This window comes from Bombina bombina, chromosome 2 (genome assembly GCF_027579735.1).
Source record: "Bombina bombina isolate aBomBom1 chromosome 2, aBomBom1.pri, whole genome shotgun sequence".
Lineage (NCBI taxonomy): Eukaryota > Metazoa > Chordata > Amphibia > Anura > Bombinatoridae > Bombina > Bombina bombina.
In genome coordinates this window covers 292,374,266-292,401,437 of record NC_069500.1, presented here as the reverse complement: position 1 = coordinate 292,401,437, position 27,172 = coordinate 292,374,266, and positions in this window count along the sequence as shown.

Sequence of the window (27,172 nt, the reverse complement as noted above, 5' to 3'; positions counted from 1 at the left end):
ATGTACACTTTTCAAGGAGAATATGTCATGGGCTTTGCGCAACATATTAGGGTTTTTGTTTGTGTTTTTTTTTTTATTTTTCTTCTCCATTGATTTTTATGGGGAATATGTGAAAACTCATGTGATTTGGCTGTTTGCATTACGCGGCTAAACACGCTTGCAAAATAAGTTATTTTGCAACCTTAATAGCTGCGCAACCCCAAATGCGAAAAAAAAAAACATAACACGTGCAGTGTTTTCGCAACTGATGTGCCGCGCAATTTGTAATCTTGCCCTTGGTGTGGAGAGCGTGGTTATGCTTTGGCATTCCTTTAGAATTTCTTGCTTTCTTCAATTTATCCAAGATGGCTTAGACAAGGCTTTGTCTACCAGTACTTTGATGGGTCACATTTCTGCACTTTCTGTCCTATTCCAAAAAAGCTTGCTAAGTTTCAGGAAATTCAAACTTTTGTGTAGGCTCTGGTTCAAATCAGACTGGTCATAAAAAAAAAAATATTCCTCCTTGGAATCTCAATGTAGTTTTGAATGTTTTGCAATCTCCTCCATTTAAATCTATGCACAACTTGGACCTTCAGTGATAATTGAGAAATTGTAGTGCCTTATGTTGTTACCCAATAAATTCTAAAGAAAGGTTGTTACACAATTTGGATTTGGTCAGGTCACTGAAATTCTTTCTACAAGCTACTAAATAATTTTATCTGTCCTCTAGCTTATTTTGTTTTGTTTTCTGGTAAACACAAAGGTCAAAAAGCAACATCTATTTCCTTAGCTTCCTGGTTGAAAAGTTTGATTGATAGGGCTTATTTGGAGGCAAGTCAGTTCCATTTCCCGCCTTTACATATTACAGCTTATTCAACTCAATCAGTGTCTACTGTCTGGGCCTTTAAAAATGAGGTGTCAGTAGATCCAAGTAGCAAGGTAGCAACTTGGTCACCTTTGCATACTTTTACTAAATGTTATCAATTTAATGTGTTTGACTCAGCTGAGGCAGCTTTTGGCAGAAAAGTTCTTCAGGCAGTTGTTTCAGCTAAATAGGTGACTGATTTTTTTGTTTTGTTTCACCCATTTTTTCCCTGGACTCTATAGCTTAGGTATTAGTTATCAACAGTTAGGAATTGTGGACTCTGACCATATTAAAAAAGAAAACATAATTTATTCTTACCTGATAAATTCATTTCTTTCTTGGTGGTGAAAGTCAACAAACCCACCCATTTTTCTTTTTCCTGGTTTGCCGGAAGTTCTAGTTTGCACCTTTTTACGCTACTGTCTTTCCTACTTGCTGTTTTTGCTGTTTCTGGGCTAAACAATAGACTGGGAGGTACAGGGAAGTGGAAGAGATATTAAAGTTCTTGGTGTCTTTGCCTCCTCTTGGTGGCCAGGTGATGAATGTCCAACAGTTAGGAATCATGGACTCTCACCACCAAGAATTAAATGAATTTATCACATAAGAATAAATTATGTTTCCTTACCATATGAGCGCAGATGCCTTCTGCCTCTGTCAAAGATGACAACAGGAACTGCAGCATGAGCAGAAAGTTTGACCTAGGTACTTCGTCAACAAGGGTACGCTAGGCAAAGTACTCTGTGACGTCCAAATGGCTTAAGGGGTTAAAGTAATATAAAAAAGTACAGATTGTGTTAAAAAAGCAAATAACTTACTTGTTTTCATGCATATAAATTCTCAGTGTAACCACTGCTTATAAGGGGTAGGGAACTGCCGTGATGAACATAAGCCCTCAGCTGAATTTCTGCCACATGATTTTTGCAGCCATAGGCCTCTAGTTATCAAGCTGTTAAGCGCAAATACGCTGGAATTCCGCAGCGTATTTGTGGCAAGCCTGATTCGCCGTAGTTATCAAACCCTACAGACCGGCAAAAATAGAATATGGTGACCTAATATATGATCCGGGGACTCAGTCCGACACAGATCGATGCTTACGTCACTACAGATGTTCCGAATGCAAGTTCGGCACAATCTGACTACTTTTGGTAGTTATCAAATACCTACCAGGTACGCTTGCCACTATTCCGGCCCAGCATACCTGGTTTTCAATCCGCCACCCTGGAGGCGGCGGATGCCATAGGAATCAATGGGAGTCTGACAGCAGCGAAAGCTCATGTTCACTGCTGCCCGATATCCCATTGATTCCTATGGTAGTTTCTACACCTAACACCCTAACATGTACCCCAAGTCTAAACACCCCTAATCTGCCCCCCCCTACACTGCTGCAACTAAATAAAGTGTTTAACCCCTAAACCGCCACTCCCGGAGCCCGCCGTCAACTACATTATACTTATTAACCCCTAATCTGCCCCCCCTATACCGCCGCAACTCTAATAAATGTATTAACCCCTAAACCGCCGTTCCCGGAGCCCACCGCAACTGTAATAAAGTGTTTCACCCCTAATATGCCCCCCCTACACCACCGCCACCTACATTTTACTTATTAACCCCTAAACCGCTGCTCCCGGACCCCGCCGCCACCTATATTAAATTTATTAACCCCTAAACCTAAGTCTAACCCTAACCCTAACACCCCGTAACTTAAAGATAATTTAAATAAATCTAAATAAATATTCCTAGCATTAAATAAATTATTCCTATTTAAAACTAAATACTTACCTATAAAATAAACTCTAAGCTAGCTACAATATAACTAATAGTTACATTGTAGCCATCTTAGTGTTAGATTTAATTGTAACTTAGGTTAGGATTTATTTTACAGGTACTTTTGTATTTATTTTAACTAGGTAGAATAGTTATTAAATAGTTATTAACTATTTAATAACTACCTAGCTAAAATAAATACAAAAGTACCTGTAAAATAAATCCTAACCTAAGTTACAATTAAATCTAACACTACACTATCATTAAATTAATTACCTAAATTAAAATAAATTAAATACAATTAAATAAAATTATCTAAAGTACAAAAACAAACAAACGCTAAATTACAGAAAATAATAAAATAATTACACCTAATCTAATCCCCCTAATAAAATAAAAAAAAAACCCAAAATAATAAAAATCCCTACCCTATACTAAATTACAAATAGCCCTTAAAAGGGCCTTTTGCGGGGCATTGCCCCAAAGGAATCAGCTCTATTACCTGTAAAAAAAAATACAATACCCCCCCAACATTAAAACCCACCACCCACACACCCAACCGTACTCTAAAACCCACCCAATCCCCCCTTAATAAAACCTAACACTACCCCCTTGAAGATCACCCTACCTTGAGACGTCTTCACCCAACCGGGCACAAGTGGTCCTTCAGAGGGGCAGAAGTCTTCATCCATTCCGGGCAGAAGAGGACCTCCAGACGGGCAGAAGTCTTCATCCAGACGGCATCTTCTATCTTCATCCATCCAGCGAGGAGCGGCTCCATCTTGAAGACATCCGACGTGGAGCATCCATCCAGACCGACGACTACCCGATGAATATTCCTTTAAATGACGTCATCCAAGATGGCGTCCCTTGAATTCCAATTGGCTGATAAAATTCTATCAGCCAATCGGAATTAAGGTAGGAAAAATCCTATTGGCTGATGCAATCAGCCAATAGGATTGAAGTTCAATCCTATTGGCTGATCCCATCAGCCAATAGGATTGAGCTTGCATTCTATTGGCTGATTGGAACAGCCAATAGAATGCGAGCTCAGTCCTATTGACTAATTGCATCAGCCAATAGGATTTTTCCTACCTTAATTTAAATAAAGTAAAAGGTAAATGATGAATAATACACATTACAGTGGCTTCTATTACGTATAATCCATTGCGTAGTGCTTTTTATTTTTTTTACAACATTGAAACATACGCTTTATATCCCTTTAAAGACCAGCTAAACACAAGCTGCCAAACAGAGAATAAGATAAAATATCTCATTTTTGAAAACACATCCTTATCATCACCTTGTCTTTATTTTAGAATCAGATAAATGATATAAGCTTTCAAGAGTTTTGCATTTGTTAATTTATATGCAAAAGAAGAAATAAACCCAGATGCCTTCAGAAGCTCCATTTAAAAGTAAAAAGATGTTACATTTTTTCAGTACCAGCTTACTAAACTTTCTTTTATTTTCATTTCCAGAGCAATAAACTAAAATAGCATACAGTGATCTTAAATAATATTGCAATCCATTGATAATGAAACAGATTTTGTTAATCTGCTCATTTTATAGTTTTGGCTCAGATAAATGTAGATGCTAATTCTTTCCAACGAATTTCCTCACACTTATAATGCTGAATTACATATTGTCCTCGGAATAATATTTCACAGATTGAATTCTTCAATCAATAGAATACACTGCAAAAGCCCCCATTTATAGAATATAGTTTTATTAAAAGAAGGTGTAATATTTAGATACAGTATTTAGCGTTGCTTAAAGGGACATGAAACACAAATTTTTTCTTTCATTATTTAGGTAGAACATACAATTTTAAACAGCTTTCCAGTTTACTTCTATTATTATTAAATTTGTTTAATTCTCTTGATATCATTTGTTGAAGGAGCAGCAATGCACTACTGGTTTCTAATTAAACTCATGGGTGAGCAAATGACTCCTTAGCTTACCTAGATAAACCTTTCAGCAAAGCCTAACACGAGAAATAGGAAATTAAATAATAGAAGTAAATTGAAAAGTTGTTTAAAATTGTATAGTCTATCTAAATCATGAATATCTAATTATGACTTTACTGTCCCTTTAAGTATGGGTTTATTACCAAAATAATTACCATTTTTTATTATGAAATTTCTGCTACTATTTTGATATACACTGAATTATTCTGCATTAATCTAACGATCTCTGAATACTGTCTGTTGTTTTCCAGCTAAAATGCTTCTCATTACTCACAACCTGTCCCTATTTTAATTTTAGTGTGGGACTACAGGATGAGAATGGTTTTACAAATTTTTATTCTCAGTTTACATTTTTAAGAATACCCTCCAGTCTTGACCAAAAACTTCTCAAAATATACAAGTCCCAGTACCAGAGTAGAAACGTTTTTGTCAATAAATATTGCTGCAGGAGAGAGATTCTAATGTTCAGCAACAATACCAGAACATTTCCATCACTTGATAACTATTTTACACAGCTCTTCAGCTGTTTGCTGGTTGAATCCCTGCCACGTTTAACTGCTTGCTGCCTGAATACGTCATTTGAAACAGCTTCTTCCAGCCTTGTAGTAACTCTTTGCTTAATCGGTACCTTTTTGACATTTTTAAAGACAAAGCTTATTCCTCTAGCATTGCTGTAGCTCTTTTTGAAGTTATTTGCCATTATTGCCTTTCACTGACTGCATTGACCTTTACAACCAGATTGCTCCAGCACTGCAGTATCTCTTGTCCCAGGTAGCATGTTAGTCATTTACTGGACTGAGTTCTGCTTCATCCTGAATATCATATTTTGGCCAGTTACTATCAAGTCTCCAGCTTATTTGCCTTCTATTATTTGTTGTATCTACTACTACATGTATTGCTCCCCTTATATATGGGTCCATTCTCTTTCAAAATATAACGTGTAGGTTAATATTTATGTGCACTAATGAGTTTTGTCAGGTACAGCTAGTACTTGAGATGCCCTGAGCATCACATGGGTGCAGTCTATAGCTCCCAGAATAGAGACAATTTATCCTCGTGTATACAGGGAGTGCAGAATTATTAGGCAAATGAGTATTTTGACCACATCATCCTCTTTATGCATGTTGTCTTACTCCAAGCTGTATAGGCTCAAAAGCCTACTACCAATTAAGCATATTAGGTGATGTGCATCTCTGTAATGAGAAGGGGTGTGGTCTAATGACATCAACACCCTATATCAGGTGTGCATAATTATTAGGCAACTTCCTTTCCTTTGGCAAAATGGGTCAAAAGAAGGACTTGACAGGCTCAGAAAAGTCAAAAATAGTGAGATATCTTGCAGAGGGATGCAGCACTCTTAAAATTGCAAAGCTTCTGAAGCGTGATCATCGAACAATCAAGTGTTTCATTCAAAATAGTCAACAGGGTCGCAAGAAGCGCGTGGAAAAACCAAGGCGCAAAATAACTGCCCATGAACTGAGAAAAGTCAAGCGTGCAGCTGCCAAGATGCCAATTGCCACCAGTTTGGCCATATTTCAGAGCTGCAACATCACTGGAGTGCCCAAAAGCACAAGGTGTGCAATACTCAGAGACATGGCCAAGGTAAGAAAGGCTGAAAGACGACCACCACTGAACAAGACACACAAGCTGAAACGTCAAGACTGGGCCAAGAAATATCTCAAGACTGATTTTTCTAAGGTTTTATGGACTGATGAAATGAGAGTGAGTCTTGATGGGCCAGATGGATGGGCCCGTGGCTGGATTGGTAAAGGGCAGAGAGCTCCAGTCCAACTCAGACGCCAGCAAGGTGGAGGTGGAGAACTGGTTTGGGCTGTTATCATCAAAGATGAGCTTGTGGGGCCTTTTCAGGTTGAGGATGGAGTCAAGCTCAACTCCCAGTCCTACTGCCAGTTTCTGGAAGACACCTTCTTCAAGCAGTGGTACAGGAAGAAGTCTGCATCCTTCAAGAAAAACATGATTTTCATGCAGGACAATGCTCCATCACACGCGTCCAAGTACTCCACAGCGTGGCGGGCAAGAAAGGGTATAAAAGAAGAAAATCTAATGACATGGCCTCCTTGTTCACCTGATCTGAACCCCATTGAGAACCTGTGGTCCATCATCAAATGTGAGATTTACAAGGAGGGAAAACAGTACACCTCTCTGAACAGTGTCAGGGAGGCTGTGGTTGCTGCTGCACGCAATGTTGATGGTGAACAGATCAAAACACTGACAGAATCCATGGATGGCAGGCTTTTGAGTGTCCTTGCAAAGAAAGGTGGCTATATTGGTCACTGATTTGTTTTTGTTTTGTTTTTGAATGTCAGAAATGTATATTTGTGAATGTTGAGATGTTATATTGGTTTCACTGGTAAAAATAAATAATTGAAATGGGTATATATTTGTTTTTTGTTAAGTTGCCTAATAATTATGCACAGTAATAGTCACCTGCACAAACAGATATCCCCCTAAAATAGCTATAACTAAAAACAAACTAAAAACTAGTTCCAAAACTATTCAGCTTTGATATTAATGAGTTTTTTGGGTTCATTGAGAACATGGTTGTTGTTCAATAATAAAATTAATCCTCAAAAATACAACTTGCCTTATAATTCTGCACTCCCTGTAGAAACCCCTCTATACACCATTTCACTGTTAGTACCTCAGAAAAAGTGGACCATATAATTCTACTAAAAAAAGCCGAAATCAACTGGAAACTCCCAGAGGTACTTAAGGATGCCCAGACCATCATCTTTGTCAACCTAGGAGAAGAAGACTTGGGGCTAGATTTATGGAATTATCTATAATAAAGACTCTAGTAACATCAGATTTTGATTAGCAGCTCCATAGATCATACTTGGAGGCCTATTTATCAAATGTCTGTCAGACCTGATCCAACAGTGCGGATCAGGTCCGACAGACATCGCTGAATGCGGAGAGCAATACGCTCTCCATATTCAGCATTGCACCAGCAGCTCTTGTGAGCTGCTGGTGCAATGCTGCCCCCTAGAGACTGGTGTCAATCAACCTGATCGTACTCGATCGGGTTGGATTTCTGGTGATCTCTGTCTGCCTCATCAGAGCAGGCGGACAGGTTATGGAGCAGCGGTCTTTAGACCACTGCTTCATAACTGCTGTTTGTGGCGAGTCTGAAGAATCACCAGAAACACGGGCTCACAAGCTCCATACGGAGCTTGATAAATGGGCCTCTTGAACTTAAAGGAATAGGAAAGTCAAAATTAGACTTGCATGATTCAGGTAGAGCACGTCATTTTAGACACGTTTATTCTATTTTCAAATTTACTTTATTCTCTTGGTATCCTTTGTTGAAAATATAATATGCAAATATCTTACATTAATGGGAGCTAACTGCTGATCAGTGGCTGCACATACATGACTCTTGCCATTGGCTCACCAGATAAGGTCAGTTAGCTTCTGATAGTGCACTGCTTCTCCATCAGCAAAAGATAGCGAGAGAATAAAACAGATTTTATAATGTAAGTAAATTGGAAAGTTGTATAAAATGTTATGCTTCATAAATATTTGGGGTTTCATGTCCCATTAATTAAAATAGCAATGTTTTGGTATTAGAGATATGAATGTTTAGCTACAGGCAATGAGAGTAGTTATTAGTGGTAAGTCTAAAATATAGATTTATAATTGGACCTTTAAATAGTTACTTCATTCTCACAATATACTATCCCCACCCTTATTACCAATAAACTACCCCAAACTCCCCACTGCAAAATTACAACCTGTGACTGTGCCCCTACTTTTACCCATCATTTCTAATGGTTCTCCTACCTCCCATTACCGCTATCCTTGTCATATCACATCCAGCATTAACTTAATAACCATAATAAGCATCTTGTTTCAGTTTGTCATTTAACTTGTTACGGTTTTCTTGGTTTGTTTTTTTAGACAGGTTTCTCTATAGTGATTTTTTTTTTTACTAGACCTTAGAATTTAGGAGAGAATGTGAAAGTAAAAAAAAAAGGCTAGAAATGGAAAGTTTAATAGAGAGAAGAAGTAGCAGAGAAGGAATGATAGGGTTAAAGAAATGGAGAAGTGGTGAGGAAATCAGAGGTCAGGGGGAAGAAAAATAAATTATGCCAGACGCTTTTTGCTGCCTCAGGAGAGACTGCTTCACCTCTAGGCAGTCACATATAAATTAAGGTGAGAGGGAATATTTGGTATTGTAGAGGACGGGGGGCCCTAGAAGTAACCATATCTCAGGACCAGGGTAGAGAGAGGGCTGGAGTCTGCTGCTCTTTCATCTGAGAAGGGTAGAGTCAGAGACATATTGTATGGTAGAGGCATATATTGAGAGTGGAAACCAGCATGAGGATGCTAGCTAAGTCCTATGCATGGTCCCCCCTGTAAGAAAAGATACTTCAAGCAGTATGTGGTTTTGCACTGAAAAGACCAGTAGTGTGAAACACAGCAGCCACAAATGTAGGATGGTGGTCAAAGAGAATGGGGGGTAGTTATCAAGCCGTCAACCTCAAATACGCTGGAATTCCGCAGCGTATTTGTCACGAGGCTGATTCGCCTTAGTTATCAAGCCCTAGATACCGGCAAAAGTAGAATTTTGTGACGTAAGGTTCGATCCGCCGGACTCAGTCTGACACAGATCGATTCTTACGTCACTCCAGATGTTCCGCACACAAGTGCGGCACAATCTGACTACTTTTGCTAGTTATCAAAAAACTTTTACGGCCCAGCGTACCTGGTTTTAAATCCGCTGCCCTGGAGGTGGCGGATCCCATAGGAATCAATGGGAGTCTGACCATAGCGAAAGTTCATGTTCGCTGCTGCCAGACATCTCATTGATTCCTATGGGAGATGTCTACACCTAACACCCTAACATGTACCCCGAGTCTAAACACCCCTAATCTGCCCCCCCTACACCGCCGCAACAAAATAAAGTTATTACCCCCTAAACCGCCGCTCCCGGAGCCCACCACAAGCTATACTAAATATGTTAACCCCTAAACCGCCGCTCCCGGTCCCCGCCGCAACTATAAAATATGTATTAACCCCTAAACCGCCGCTCCAAGACCCCGCCGCCACCTACATGATACCTATTAACCCCTATACTGCCCCCCCTATACCGTCGCCACCTATAATACATTTATTAACCCCTATCCTGCCTCCCACTACACCGCCGCCACTGTAATAAAACTATTAACCCCTAAACCTAAGTCTAACCATAACCCTAACACCCCCCCTAACTTAAATATTAATTAAATAAATCTAAATAATATTTCTCTTATTAACTAAATTAATCCTATTTAAAACTAAATACTTACTTAAAAAATAAACCCTAAGATAGCCACAATATAAATAATAATTATATTGTAGCTATCTTAGGATTTATTTTTATTTTACAGGCAACTTTCAATTTATTTTAACTAGGTACAATAGCTATTAAATAGTTATTAACTATTTAATAGCTACCTAGCTAAAATAAAGAGAAATTTACCTGTAAAATAAAAACTAACCTAAGTTACAATTATACCTAACACTACATTATACTTTAATAAATTATTCCTATTTAAAACTAAATACTTACCTGTAAAATAAACCTTAAGATAGCTGCAATGTAATTAATAATTACATTGTAGCTATTTTAGAATTTATACAGGGAGTGCAGAATTATTAGGCAAATGAGTATTTTGACCACATCATCCTCTTTATGCATGTTGTCTTACTCCAAGCTGTATAGGCTCGAAAGCCTACTACCAATTAAGCATATTAGGTGATGTGCATCTCTGTAATGAGAAGGGGTGTGGTCTAATGACATCAACACCCTATATCAGGTGTGCATAATTATTAGGCAACTTCCTTTCCTTTAGCAAAATGGGTCAAAAGAAGGACTTGACAGGCTCAGAAAAGTCAAAAATAGTGAGATATCTTGCAGAGGGATGCAGCACTCTTAAAATTGCAAAGCTTCTGAAGCGTGATCATCAAACAATCAAGCGTTTCATTCAAAATAGTCAACAGGGTCGCAAGAAGCGTGTGGAAAAACCAAGGCGCAAAATAACTGCCCATGAACTGAGAAAAGTCAAGTGTGCAGCTGCCAAGATGCCACTTGCCACCAGTTTGGCCATATTTCAGAGCTGCAACATCACTGGAGTGCCCAAAAGCACACGTTTTGCAATACTCAGAGACATGGCCAAGGTAAGAGAGGCTGAAAGACGACCACCACTGAACAAGACACACAAGCTGAAACATCAAGACTGGGCCAAGAAATATCTCAAGACTGATTTTTCTAAGGTTTTATGGACTGATGAAATGAGAGTGAGTCTTGATGGGCCAGATGGATGGGCCCGTGGCTGGATTGGTAAAGGGCAGAGAGCTCCAGTCCGACTCATACGCCAGCATGGTGGAGGTGGAGTACTGGTTTGGGCTGGTATCATCAAAGATGAGCTTGTGGGGCCTTTTCGGGTTGAGGATGGAGTCAAGCTCAACTCCCAGTCCTACTGCCAGTTTCTGGAAGACACCTTCTTCAAGCAGTGGTACAGGAAGAAGTCTGCATCCTTCAAGAAAAACATGATTTTCATGCAGGACAATGCTCCATCACACGCGTCCAAGTACTCCACAGCATGGCTGGCAAGAAAGGGTATAAAAGAAGAAAATCTAATGACATGGCCTCCTTGTTCACCTGATCTGAACCCCATTGAGAACCTGTGGTCCATCATCAAATGTGAGATTTACAAGGAGGGAAAACAGTACACCTCTCTGAACAGTGTCTGGGAGGCTGTGGTTGCTGCTGCACGCAATGTTGATGGTGAACAGATCAAAACACTGACAGAATCCATGGATGGCAGACTTTTGAGTGTCCTTGCAAAGAAAGGTGACTATATTGGTCACTAATTTGTTTTTGTTTTGTTTTTGAATGTCAGAAATGTATATTTGTGAATGTTGAGATGTTATATTGGTTTCACTGGTAAAAATAAATAATTGAAATGGGTATATATTTGTTTTTTGTTAAGTTGCCTATTAATTATGCACAGTAATAGTCACCTGCACACACAGATATCCCCCTAAAATAGCTATAACTAAAAACAAACTAAAAACTACTTCCAAAACTATTCAGCTTTGATATTAATGAGTTTTTTGGGTTCATTGAGAACATGGTTGTTGTTCAATAATAAAATTAATCCTCAAAAATACAACTTGCCTAATAATTCTGCACTCCCTGTATTTATTTTACAGGTAACTTTGTATTTATTTTAGCTAGTTAATATTTAATAACTACCTAGCTAAAAGAAATACAAAATTACCTGTAAAATAAATCCTAACCTAAATTACAATTAAACCTAACACTACACTATCATTAAATTAATTAAATAAATTACCTACAAATAACTACAATAAAATACAATTAAATAAACTAACTAAAGTAAAAAAAATAAAAAAAGTTAAGTTACAAAAAATAAAAAAAATAAGTTACAAACATTTAAAAAATATTACAACAATTTTAAGCTACTTACACCTAATCTAAGCCCCCTAATAAAATAACAAAGCCCCCCAAAATAAAAAAATGCCCTACCCTATTCTAAATTAAAAAGTTCAAAGCTCTTTGTCATCTTCCAAGCGGCGTCTTCAATCTTCATCCATCCGGAGCGGAGCGGAGCCATCTTCAGACGAGCCGACGCGGAGCCATCCTCTTCTTCCCGACGACTACCGATGAATGGATATTCCTTTAAGGGACGTCATCCAAGATGGCGTCCCTTCAATTCCGATTGGCTGATAGGATTCTATCAGCCAATCGGAATTAAGGTAGGAAAAATCTGATTGGCTGATTGAATCAGCCAATCAGATTGAAGTTCAATCCAATTGGCTGATTCAATCAGCAAATCAGATTTGTCCTACCTTAATTCCGATTGGCTGATAGAATCCCATCAGCCAATCGGAATTGAAGGGACGCCATCTTGGATGACGTCCCTTAAAGGAATATCCATTCGTCAGTAGTTGTTGGGAAGAAGAGGATGGCTCCGCGTCGGCTCGTCTGAAGATGGCTCCGCTCTGGATGGATGAAGATTGAAGACGCCGCTTGGAAGATGACATCGCCCGGATGGAAGAATTCTTCAGCGCCGCCTGGATGATGACTTCATCAGATGGAAGATTTCTTCAGCACCCCTTGGATGATGACTTCTGCTGCTCCGGATCTCCTCTTCGGTTCCATCGATGGTCGGCTGGCTGAAGACGACTCAAGGTAGGATGATCTTCAGGGGGGTAGTGTTAGGTTTTTTTAAGGGGGGTTTGGGTTAGATTAGGGGTATGTGGGTGGTGTGTTTTAATGTTGGGGGGGTTGTATTTTTCTTTTACAAGCAAAAGAGCTGAATTCTTTTTGGCATGCCCCGCAAAAGGCCCTTTTAAGGGCTGGTAAGGTAAAAGAGCTTTGAACTTTTTAATTTAGAATAGGGTAGGGCATGTTTTTATTTTGGGGGGCTTTGTTATTTTATTAGGGGGCTTAGATTAGGTTTAAGTAGCTTAAAATTGTTGTAATATTTTTTAAATGTTTGTAACTTATTTTTTTTATTTTTTGTACTTTAGTTAGTTTATTTAATTGTATTTTATTGTAGTTATTTGTAGGTAATTTATTTAATTAATTTAATGATAGTGTAGTGTTAGGTTTAATTGTAACTTAGGTTAGGATTTATTTTACAGGTAATTTTGTATTTCTTTTAGCTAGGTAGTTATTAAATAGTTAATAACTATTTAATAACTATTCTAACTAGCTAAAATAAATACAAAGTTACCTGTAAAATAAATATAAATCCTAAAATAGCTACAATGTAATTATTAATTATATTGTAGCTATCTTAGGGTTTATTTTACAGGTAAGTATTTAGTTTTAAATTGGAATAATTTATTTAATTATAGTGTAGTGTTAGGTGTAATTGTAGCTTAGGTTAGTTTTTATTTTACAGGTAAATTTCTCTTTATTTTAACTAGGTAGCTATTAAATAGTTAATAACTATTTAATAGCTATTGTACCTAGTTAAAATAAATTGAAAGTTACCTGTAAAATAAAAATAAATCCTATGATAGCTACAATATAATTATTATTTATATTGTAGCTATATTAGGGTTTATTTTAAAGGTAAGTATTTAGTTTTAAATAGGATTAATTTAGTTAATAAGAGTAATATTATTTAGATTTATTTAATTAATATTTAAGTTAGGGGGGTGTTAGGGTTAGTGTTAGACTTAGGTTTAGGGGTAATAATTTTATTACAGTGGCGGCGGTGTAGGGGGGGCAGGATAGGGGTTAATACATTTATTATAGGTGGCGACGGTGTAGAGGGGCAGATTAGGGGTTAATAAGTTTAATATAGGTTGCGGTGGGGTCCGGGAGTGGCGGTTTAGGGGTTAATGAACCCTAACACTACACCATTGAAGATCACCCTACCTTGAGCCGTCTTCACCCAGCAGGGCACCAGTGGTCATCCGATCCGGGCAAAAGTCTTCATCCTATCCGGGCAGAAGAGGACATCCGGACCAGCAGAAGGCTTCATCCAAGCAGCATCTTCTATCGTCTTCCATCCAACGAGGAGCGACTCCATCTTGAAGATATCCATCACGGAGCATCCTTCCAGCATGACGGACTAACGACGAATGACGGGTCCTTTAAATGACGTCATCCAAGATGGTGTCCCTCGAATTCCGATTGGCTGATAGGATTCTATCAGCCAATCGGAATTAAGGTAGGAAAAATCTGATTGGTTGATTTAATCAGCCAATCGGATTGAAGTTCAATCCGATTGGCTGATTGGATCAGCCAATAGAATTAACCTCACATTCTATTGGCTGATCCAATCAGCCAATCGGATTGAACTTCAATCCGATTGGCTGATTAAATCAACCAATCGGATTTTTCCTACCTTAATTCCGATTGGCTGATAGAATCCTATCAGCCAATCGGAATTCGAGGGACACCATCTTGAATGACGTCATTTAAAGGAACCGTCATTCATCGAGTAGTCGTCATGCTGGAAGGATGCTCTGCGCCGGATGTCTTCAAGATGGAGCCACACCTCGTTGGATGGAAGAAGATAGAAGATGCCGCTTGGATGAAGCCTTCTACCGGTCGGGATGTCCTCTTCTGCCCAGATAGGATGAAGACTTCTGCCGGTACAGATGTCCTCTTCTGCCCCATCGGATGAAGACTTCTGCCCAGATCGGATGACCACTGGTGCCCGGCTGGGTGAAGACGGCTCAAGTTAGGGTGATCTTCAATGGGGTAGTGTTAGGTTTTATTAAGGGGGGATTGGGTGGGTTTTAGAGTAGGGGTGTGTGGGTGGTGGGTTGTAATGTGGGGGGAATTGTCTTTTTTTTTTACAGGTAAAAGAGCTGACTACTTTGGGGCAATGCCCCGCAAAAAGCCCTTTTAAGGGCTATTTGTAATTTAGTATAGGGTAGGCCATTTTATTATTTTTGTGGGTTTTTTTATTTTTATTAGGGGGCTTAGATTAGGTGTAATTAGTTTAAACTTCTTGAAAAAAAAAATTCTGTAATTTAGTGGGGGGGGGGTGTTGTACTATAGTTTATTTAATTGTATTGTATTTTATTTTAGTTAATTGTAGTTAATTCATTTTAATTTATTTATTGATAGTGTAGTGTTAGGTGTATTTGTAACTTAGGTTAGGATTTATTTTACAGGTAATTTTGTAATTATTTTAACCAGGTAGCTATTAAATAGTTATTAACTATTTAATAGCTATTCTACCTAGTTAAAATAAATACAAAGTTGCCTGTAAAATAAAAATAAATCCTAAAATAGCTACAATGTAATTATTAATTATATTGTAACTATCTTAGGGTTTATTTTATAGGTACGTATTTAGTTTTAAATAGGAATAATTTAGTTAATAATAGTAATATTATTTAGATTTATTTAAATAATAATTAAGTTAGGGGGTTGTTAGGGTTAGACTTAGGTTTAGGCGTTAATAAATTTAATATAGTGGCAGCGACGTTGGGGGGGAGATTAGGGGTTAATAAATTTAATGCAGGTGTAGGGGGGTCAGATTAGGGGTTAATACATTTAATGTAGGCGGCGGCGGGTTTCCGGGATCGGCAGTTTAGGGGTTAAACACTTTATTTAGGTGCGGAAATTTAGGGGTTAATACATATAATGTTGGTGGCGGTGGACTCCGGGAGCAGTGGTTTAGGGGTTAAAAGACTTTATTAGTTATTGCGGTGGGGGATTGCGGTTGACAGGTAGATAGACATTACGCATGCGTTAGGTGTTAGGTTTTTTTTTAAAGTAATTTTAGGGAGTTACGGTGCTCCCATACTCAGTGCAAGGCCTGCTATGGCTGCATTTTATGGCGAGGTGAAAATGGAGTAAGATTTCTCCATTTTCGCCACGTAAGGCCTTGCGCTGGATATTGGATTTCGACTTACGACGCGGTCCTATGTTAGCCTATGGGAGTAAAAATTGTGGGCGACGGGTGAAATATACGGCGTAACTTGTATGCTACGCCATATATATGTGATACCAAAACAGCGCAAAAACCGGCATCGCCGGCTTTTGCGGGAGACACTGCATATCGGATCGGGCCCTAGGATTCAAAAGCACCACCTATAAACACACAACCACAAAAACATTCATATTTGAATTTGAAAACTCTGAAAATAAATGAATTAATTAAACTAGCCAAAACAAAATTATTTATTTAATTCATAAAAAAAGAAATGAAACAACATTTTTAGCGTTGCACATGTCTAGTAATAAAGGGATTATCTATCTTTTTAAACAACAAACATTCTAGTGTTGACTGTCCCTTTAATGTACTTTATAACATTTAAACCTCTAAATTTCTGCTTGTTACTTAGCCGCTACACTACAGACATCCTCTTATCACATTCTTTTTTATTAGCTTTTCACAACAGGAGACTGATAGTTCATGTGGGCCATGTAGATAACATTGTTCTTACGCCCGTTGAGTTATTTAAGAATCAGCACAACACAGCACTAATCGGCTAAAATGCAAGTCAATGAAAAATAAATAAAATGTCATGTGATCAGGGGGCTGTCAGAAGATGCTTATATATAAGGTAATCACAGAGGTAAAAGCTATATTAATATAATTGTGTTGGTTAGGCAAAACTTTGGAATGGGTGATAAAGGGATTATCTATATTTTAAAACAATAATCATTCTGGTGTAGACTGTCCCATTAAACAACTTTCAAATTTACTTTTATCACAAAATTTGCTTTATTCTCTTGGTATTCTTAATTGAAAGCTAAGCAAGGTTGGCTCATGTGCTAATTTCTAAGCCCTTGAAGGCTGCCTCTTATCTGAATGCATTTGACAGCTGACATTGTTCTCACGCCCGTGGAGTTATTTAAGAGTTAGCACATTTATTGCCTGAAGTCTGTCAAAAGATATGATATAAGGAGGCAGTCTGCAGAAGCTTAGATACAAGTTAATCACAGAGGTAAAAAGTATATTAATATAACAGTGTTGGTTATGCAAAACTGGGAAATGGATAATAAAGGGATTATCTACCTTTTTAAATAATACAAATTCTGGAGTAGAATTCTGGAGTAGACTCTCCCATTTTCTTAACAATGGATTTATCGATGGAGGATTGCACTTGGGTAGCGATGTTCACATTTTTTACAGAATGAGTATATGTATTGATGCAGCATACAAGTGTGCCAAAATTAGGTTGTCAGGAAATGGGTATTACTTTAGGTGATGTAATAAATTACAGCTAGTTTTAGTTGAAGAGGGGATTTGAAGATCAAGTAGTTAATCAAAGATATGCAGTTGTGAGAGATATTGACTTATTGCTTTGGTGGGTCGAGTCTAGAGATAAATATATATTGGGATAATGCTGATACAATATATATTGATTTTGAGAGGTCTTTAATTTACCTGGTGATGTGCACCTTCCACAGTATGTGGATATGTGGGCTTTTAAATGTTTATAATTTCATAACAGATATGGTAAGAGGAAATTGATATTATAAAAAAAATTAAATTTTGTCAGTTGTAGTAATTTTATCTCATGAAATTTTCACTACCTATTCCTCCTGAGGACTTGGATATTTTTTTTATTACATAACTGCATTTGAGAACAACATTAGTGAGTATTGTAATATATTTTATATATACAGGACTCCAGAATATAGTATAACAAATGTTTATTAAAACATAATATAAAACGAAATAGGATATATAAACCTCATGCTACCGATGGTAGTACTGTTCCCAGAGGAGTTGGCGGATATAGTCATCTGGCATTTGCCTTAGCCCCATCCAGTCACCACCATTATTATTTATGCATGATGCAGGGTCAGTCCCTCCCTGCCTTTCACTGTCTTGTGTCTGTGAAGCAGTCACAGAGAAGCAACTCCTGTTGATGATGCCTTTTGATGCCTTGTATGATTGTGGATGTCTGGGGTGTTTTGTCTGCATGTAGGTGTTTTTTCTCTCACATAGTAAAGCTTAAAGGATTACTTTCTGTTATAATTTTTAAGCTAAACAACTAACATATTAAAGTTAATAAACATTAATTAAAACCTACTGACCTATATTTTCTCCAAAACGAAGTTTCATAACTTTCTTAAAGTTATATCTTTTATTCGCCGATGATGTCACGTTATCCTGCCCACTATTTTCAGCACTGCGTGTTCAAAATACTTAAACCAATAACTTTGTGTTTAAAGCGCCATTTTGAAACCTAGGTATTGTAAACGGATTGGTACAGAGCAAAGGATACCCACGGAGTGGGTTTGGAAAACAATTAAATTTGCAGACAAGATTTCTGATATACGGTAGAGATATGTTAATGAAATGCTATTGGTAAAAAGCGTATTTGGGGTAGTTAGTTAGTAACAGGCATAGAAAATATTTACTTACAGTGGCCCTTTAAGTGTATTGACAAGTGCTGCTATTTTGAGCGATTGTGACTACACAGGCTAATGAGAAATAAGCACTTATTCTTTATTTAAATGTAAACTGTTCATTGTTTTTAATTACATTTCACGTTTTTGCTATTTAATGAATACCAATTTACAAAATGCAGTAACAGAAGGGTGTTACAAATATTTTTTTTTAAATCAAAGTAGTACATTTTATTTGTCAGTTATGGAGTATGGTTAAATAACAAAAAGGGGAGGGGAGTAGACTGCTCTGTCTTAAAATGCCTCAGGATTGTTATGGTCCCAGTCCATCACTGTATTTAATGCAGGGGGTGCAGCACTATTTAGGACTTAGGGTGCACTACAAGTGGAGAGGGGCGCAGCTGCAGTAGCACTAAACATAGCACAGTCAGTGAGGACTATAAGGAAGATAGCACTATTTGAGACCCAAAGTCCCATATGACATTGCTGAAGAAAGTTCACCAAAAGTGATGTGGGATGTTATAAAAGGCCTATTACTACAGTATTTAGCGCCTGGTTAATCAATATTAATGATCTTTTTTGGTGTGATGTTGGCTGTTTCCTGGATGTTGTCTTTTGCCTCCCCCTTCTTGTATCATTTGTTCTGGATGGATTACATGGCTGTTGACCTTTGTATTTATAGTGCTTGTGTGGTGTATGGGGTGTGTTTGTCTATGTGTAGATTGTGTTTGTGTAGTGTTTTTATAGTATGTGTAAACTAATTGTGTATGTGTAGTCTGAGTATATGTATTGTATCTCATTTTCTTATTGTGCTTTGTTTTACCTAAAAACACATACCGGACAACTTTTTTTTCAATCGTTAATAACTCCAAAACTAGTTTACATCAAATTTGCAGCATTTATAGTTTCTCAGGATGCCTATATTTTAAAGAAATACATTCAAACAATCAAAGCACCTTAAAAATGGAGCTTAACATTCCAGCGAGCTTAAACTCTAGCTGTATAATATATATATATATCTATATATATATATATATATATATATATATATATATATATATATATACACATACAGTATATAGTATAAAAAATGGAGCATTCAAGCAGAATCAAATACACTGTTCATAATTAAACTTAGCAATTTCTGATAAGTTACAAACAGATCAAGCTATTTACTGTTAATATATTGCCCTACTTGTCCAGAGCATTCTAATATATAATTTCCAGAACTGTTATCTTGTGGCTATATGAAAAATGTTATAACACAGAAAATTACTACTTCTCTTCATTTTCCTGTCTTACATGTTTTTTTAATGAATACATTTGAGCTAGAAAGTTTGCACCTTAACTTGCAAAATGTGCCTGGACAGTCAACAAAATTGCCAGGCTTCCAACCAGTCTAGTAAATCGAAATTTCAGAGCCGAATAATTGATGTTGACAATATAGTGTTCATCCATCCATGGCTACTGTGCCCTTGAATTAAATTATATGTTGGATCAGAAGTAAAAGAATTTCTTAACAATTTCTTAGAGCATAAATCAGTCATAGAAATTACAAAAGAACAATATGCACATTATTTTATAGTCATCATACTGCCCATGTGCCTAGTGTAGAGGATAATAAATGTAATCTGGGAAATTGAGGACACATCATTTAGAACATATTGCAACACACAAGCAGTCGTGTTAAATGGAATGCAATTTTACACTGGATAAATTGTTGTCAAATGCTCAATGCCATCATCTGTCTCACTTTTGTTAAGGTGATGATTTGCATTAAAATGATGTCAGCATTGACAAAATGAATTCAATAATGATTTTATAACAAAATGAATATTCACTGGAAGTTTACTAATCAAAAAATATCTAAATATAATTAAAGGGACATTAGACTCAAAACTAAATTTACTATAAAACATTGAAATATGTTTAGCAAGAAAATGTTATATACATGATTTCCAGCAACTTTGCAGATTAAAAAGGAAGTGGATCTTGCAGAATTTTGAATTATGATCTAAATTTGAATAGCTAAAGGAGTTTTATTGGGATAGATCTTTGTAATGCAGTGCTTAATTGTTTATATATACAATGTATATATACTAAACTTTTAATATATATTTAACTAGGCTGTTAGATTTAACTAGGCTGTTAGATTTAACTGGGCTGTTAGAAAAATTATGTGTATATTTATTATGCAAAAAGTGTTCCAGTTTCATATTAACAGATTTCACATACAAACATATTAAGGTTAAATAATGTATTACTAATTAACAAACTAAGGGCCAGATTACAAGTGGCATGCTATTGTTTGCGCAAGTTGCAATAACCAATATCATTACCATGCTAAAGGGACATGAAAGTCTATTTTTTTTTCTGATGCAATTTATAGATTAATATTATTAACATAAAACAACAAATACCTTCATTCAGCAAATATATGCCATTCCCTTGTATTTTTATTCTGAAATATGAAGAATTTCCAAGTCCTTATTTAGACTCTTTGGGGTAGACTTATCAAGCAGTGGATGCTGCAATATACCCCCAAAGTTTCAGGTCCGCCTGAAACTTAAGTCACGTTTGACACCCCTGCTAGTGGCCGATTGGCCACGAATGTGCAGGGAGCGGCATTGCACAAGCATTTTACCAGAAATGATTGTGCAATGATAAATGCTGACAGCGTATGCTGTCTGCATTTATCTATGTCGGGCGGACATGATCCGCTCGACGGATCATGTCCGTCCGACAGTTGATAAATCTACCACATTATATAGTCCCAGAATTTATGTCTATCCGGATAGGTACTATTGGGAGCCCCTTCTCCTGCACAAGCTCAATGTCATCCCTCTAACGGCAGGATTCTCCTGTGCAAGCTGTAATCTCACGAGCATAGGAGGGTTTTGTGTAGTGGCATTAGGATCAGTTCTGTCATCTTGTCAGGAATAGTTGATCCCACAACTTTATGCGCCTGTGTTAGAAATGCCATGTAGTTGCGCATGCGTTCAGAGACGCGCATTGAAGCAATTAATATGATTATTTTGGAGATAAGACACATTGTCATTGGCCGCATTTATAATAAGGGCTGTCGTAAAGGACAAAGGTTCAGCAAACAACTTTGATAATTTTAACTTAAAAAAAGCTTTGTTTTTAAAAAAAGGTGTGTGAAATGTAATACTGTAAACAGATACTATAAAGGAGAACCATTTAATTAATGGCAATTATACTTCTTTTCATGATCCTTAACTTACACATGTATTACAAGTTAAAAGTAAATACATTTGCAAAATTTACGCTCATTCAGTTAGCGGGATTGAAGACCTTGCATAAAGGCTAAGGGATCGATTTAACATGAGGCGAGCGGACATGAGTCGCTATAGCGAATCTTGTCCCCCTGACCTTGCTAAATGCCGACAGCATATGCTGTTGGCATTTAACATTGCACAAGCATTTCTTGTGAAATATATATATATATTATTTTATAGTCATCATACTGCCCATGTGAGGGAACTACATGAGGTATAAATAATACTTCTTTTCTCATTTTAGATGCAGTAAACAGATCAAGTTTATAGCCATAAATCAGTTGCTATGAAACATACTATTGAGGAAAAGTAATCAATTCGCAGCCTTTTGTTTGCCCAGCCAATAGGATAACGCCATGAAACTTAAGTTAGCAACTTGACACCTGATTGGTTAATAATTAAACCAGTTGAAGCCTGTGATTAAAGACAAGGTACACATAAAAAGACTGTGCATAATCAATAACTGCAGTAAACAGTTTTTTTAATTGCATGCTTTATCTGAATCAAGATGTATTGCTCTGCAAACATTTAAGCAGTCCATAAGAAGGTCTTTAATTAGAGCATGTGCACCCAAGAGGATAAGGAAAGGGTTGTTTTGGATTCATTGACATATGCTGAGGTGTGTGGTAAATACATATTTACATGAGTAGCTGTTAGTCCTGTACAAATGTTTTGAGAATTATATAGATCTAAAAGATATGAACAACATTGGTCCATAGTGGCATTTAGGACAATGTCCCCTTCTCACCCATAAGATTAATCATCTGCCCCACACAGCCACAATCAGTCACATGCATATTTTATTACATTAAAACATGTACAGCTGGCTCTCGGTTTACAATTGTTCAATTTTAGCAGTCTCAGAATAGCGCCTGTTTCTGTGAGTCATGTGACCGCTACTGTGAAGTCGCATGACCGCTAATTAAAAAGAATTTCACCTAGATTATGAGTTTTGAGTTAACAGGGGTGTGGTGCTAACGAGCAGTTTATGCTCACCATTCACTTACAGACAGCGCTGGTATTACGGGTTTTTACAAACCTGGCATTAACCACAAAAAAGTGAGCGAAAAGCAAAATTTTGCTCCACATTTCACCTCAATACCTGCGCTGCTTAAGTTAGCGGTGAGCTGACTGAACATGCTTGTGCACAATTTCCCCATAGGAATCAATGGGGGAGAGCCGGATATAAAAAAACCTTACACCTGCAAAAAAGCAGCGTAAAGCTCCTAACGCAGCCCCATTGATTGCTATGGGGAAATACTTTTTATGTCTACACCTAACACCCTACCATGAACCCTGAGTCTAAACACCCCTAATCTTACACTTATTAACCCCTAGGGCGAAATTTATAACTATGTGAATTATTACGCAATTACGATCTGCAATTATAACGCCATTATTCGCACACTCCGTATTAACTTGACTAGTACTTATTTATCAAATTTCAATCCGTAATTATTTGCGTCATATTTGAATCGAATATCATCGTATCTATGATAAATATCACTCCCTAATTGTTCTAATTTATGAAGCATTCAATATGATAAAGCGAACAACTTAGCGGACGTTACTTACATGTGATATTAAATGAATCTAATACGTCGTTACGGCGCGAATGTTAGCATACGCCTATTACTTTATTAGTCAGATTAATCTTTATTGCGACAAGATGGCAGTGATTGAAGCTGGAAGAACCAAAAGTGGACGTAATGTCCAATTTACTTTAGAACAAAATGAAGTTCTAGTAGAGAGTGTACTAGAGCATTATGATGTTCTTCTCGGCCATAAGCAGCGTGTTACCACACATAGCAGAAAAAAGTTTTTGTGGGAAGAGATTAGTCACGCTGTTTCAGCAGTATCACATTTTCCCAAAAATGTGGATAGTTGCAAAAAGCGTTTCTCTGACATTAAAAGAATCACAAAGTCAAAATATGCCAAAGAAAAAAAAGCAGCTAGGGCTACCGGCGGTGGCCCAGCAATGGATTCCGATCTTCTCAACTATGAACGACGTGTATTGTCTCGATTGGGGAGCGAAATAGTAGATGGTCTTGATGTCCCTTATGATTCCGATGATTTTCCAGGTTTGTATACAAATTACATGTTCAAACAGCGTATCTATAGACGCACAACAGTGATATGTGATACTGAATTATTGACCTTGTTAGTTTATAATTTCTTACTTATTTTAAAGTAAGATTAGGATAAATTACATTTACTTATATTCATGTGCACTTCAAATCATGGAGTATGGATTCACAAGTATACATCTTTCATACGTTGCAGGCTTTTTTAAGTTCCAAAAAGGCCATAAATATTATGATGAAAATAATAGACACTCAACCCTAAAAATTTATTTTCTGATTCATATACTATGTAATTGTAAACAACTATAATTTACAAACATTATACATTTTTCTTCATTCTCTTGCTATCTTGATTTTAAAATGAAGTTCTCTAAGCTAAGCCGACAGACCATTTTTTTTTCAGACCATGGACAGCAATTGTTAATTGTTTCTGTCCAATCAGCAAATACAATTTTACTTTTTCAACAAAAATGGTCCTGTTTCTAAAATTACAATCTTCCTTTTCGAATCAATATACCAAGATAATTGTCTATAACTTTTGACAATCATGAGCTAACAACCTATATTGTTAAAAAACAGAAAATAAGCCCTTATAGAAGAGGGTAGGTCTTCAAGGCCTTATAAATTAGTCTATGAACCTCCTAGGTTTATCTTTAAAATAAGAATAACAAGAGAATTAATAAAAAAATTAACAAAAAATAAGTTTTTAAGTTTTCAGAAATTATATTCTCAATCTGAAACATGAAATATTATTTTTGAGTAAAATGTCCCTCTAACACATATATGTATTCTTTTTAACTATTATAGCACAACCTTCTAGCCAATCTTCTCTACAAGCTACAGAGTCAATTGAGGAATTAGCTTCTACATTCCAAATGAGGCCTACAGAAAATGTTTGTCAAAGAACCCTTTCGTCATCTTCGATAACAACACATAGTTTAGGATCAGCGGATACATTGCCTGATGTTCCCTGCAGTACACCCGTTGACAATGCCAGAAATTCGAGAGGTATTTTTTTTTTTAAATTGTATTGTTGTATTTTTTTTCTTGTTAACAAATTAAAAGAACCATAAAAATTAAATGTTATTTTTTATTTTCAGAAGTCATGAATATCTTCAATCAAATTATATCCGGAGGTATAGAAGAAGGTAATTATATAGCTTTATGTACATTTATTCTATTGTTGACAAAATTTAAAGATATTTTTGTCCTTATTTAACTTTAATGTAGTATCATGTTTTGTAATGTGAAAAAAGATATGTTCCATGGTAAATCAATCTGCATATTAAATATCTTATTTTCAGTAATTGATTTTCCTGAAATGGCAGAGAACATTCACAATCGTTATTGATGTACTAATTTTCTTTTTGAAAAAATGATAATCATATACAAATCTTACATTTTTAGAAATTGATTTGAAAATCAAAATTAATTTTTTTTTCCAAATAAAATTTAGTAAGATCTGTATTGGCTATCTTTTAATAAAAATGAATATATATATATATATATATATATATATATTTTTTTTTTTTTTAATTTTAAATATTTTAGAATGTTTTTATTGTCAAATTTATATGTAAAACATAAATTACATACATATTCAATGTTTTATTTATATATTTATTTTCTATATTTATTTGTAGGTAATGAAGAAGAAAACACACAAGATGATATTAGTAGTGGGGAAATAATACTAAGGACTGTAGACCCTTTAGAAGAAGATTCACAAATGACTATAATTGAAGAGTCCTTGTCAGGGACAAATACATCTGCCCAATCAAGGTCCCATCAACAACCAGAGTCTACAATGTCTACACCAATACCTGAAATTGAAAATGCTGCTAATATAGCTAATAATCCAATTGAAGCTGCCCCCAAGACAGACGCATTACAGGAGATGGTGGGAATAGCACGCAATTTTAGGGATGAACAAAAAAAAGTAATTGAGATGTTTGGAAATTTTTTAAAGGATAGGATAAGAATAGAGGAGCAAAAAATAGAAATTGAAAGGGAAAGAAATTAGATATTTAGAGCTGGTTTTGAAAATTTAAGTAAATGCGTAGAATCAATAACAAACTTATTCTCCGCATCATCGTCACCAAACCCACAATTTCAAGAATAGCCATAATTTTACATTGCTATTTAAATTTTATAATAATAATGTTTGAATATAGTTTATTCTGTTCTCATTTAAATTGTTATAAACAAGTTATTTATTTAAATATAGAAATCTAGTAATTTAAAAAAAATTATTATATATATATATATATATATATATATATTGATACATACATACATATGTTTCTTTAGATAAATATATTTATATCACTCTCTATATATATATTTATATATATTTAGATTCAATATAATTATATATAATTTACAATCCAAATATGTATGTCTATATATATAAATATATCAAAATTATCTCTCTCTCAATGTCTATATATAAATTATAATTGTATGTATATATATATATATATATATATATATAGTGAGACAGAGAGAGAGTGAGTTATATACATAAACATAGATTGCAAGGTTTGTATATGTTGTATTTGTTTGTACATAATCAACCAAAACTATTAATATTTTAATAGTATTGATTGATAGAGTCATGGATAAAAAATTTTAAATATATATATATATATATATATATATATATTGATGAATATATATATATATATATATATATATATATATACTTTATATATATATATATATATATATATATATATAGATATATAGCTAGATAGATAGATAGATAGATAGATAGATAGATAGAAAAAGAGATCTTTGATCAATATATATATATATAGTTAGGTAACTATACATATATATATTTATTTAGATATTTTTAGTTCATTAATATAAATATAAATATTATTCAGTGTGTGTGTATATAGATATATATATATAGAGAGAACAATATATACATATATATATATATATATAATTTTCAAGATATATGCTAATGTGATCAATAATATATATGTTGGTCTTGAAATATTAAACCAAAATTATAAATTAATATATTGATCAGTATGTATTATAATCGTTGTTTGAATACAAGTTGTAGAACTTATATAACATTTGAACTACTAAGCCAAAAAATATATGTGAACGCTATTAAAAAAAAAAGATTAGAACGGTTGAAACAAAATATTTATTTTTTCTTTAATAATTAGTTTTAATCACTAATTTTTATCAAAATATTCAAAATTACTGAACATCAATAAGTCATATTTAAAAAATAAAAATGACATATATATTAGTCTTGACATAGAATATTAATAGAACATTCACAAATTATAATAAAGTCAAATTATTATTTTTTC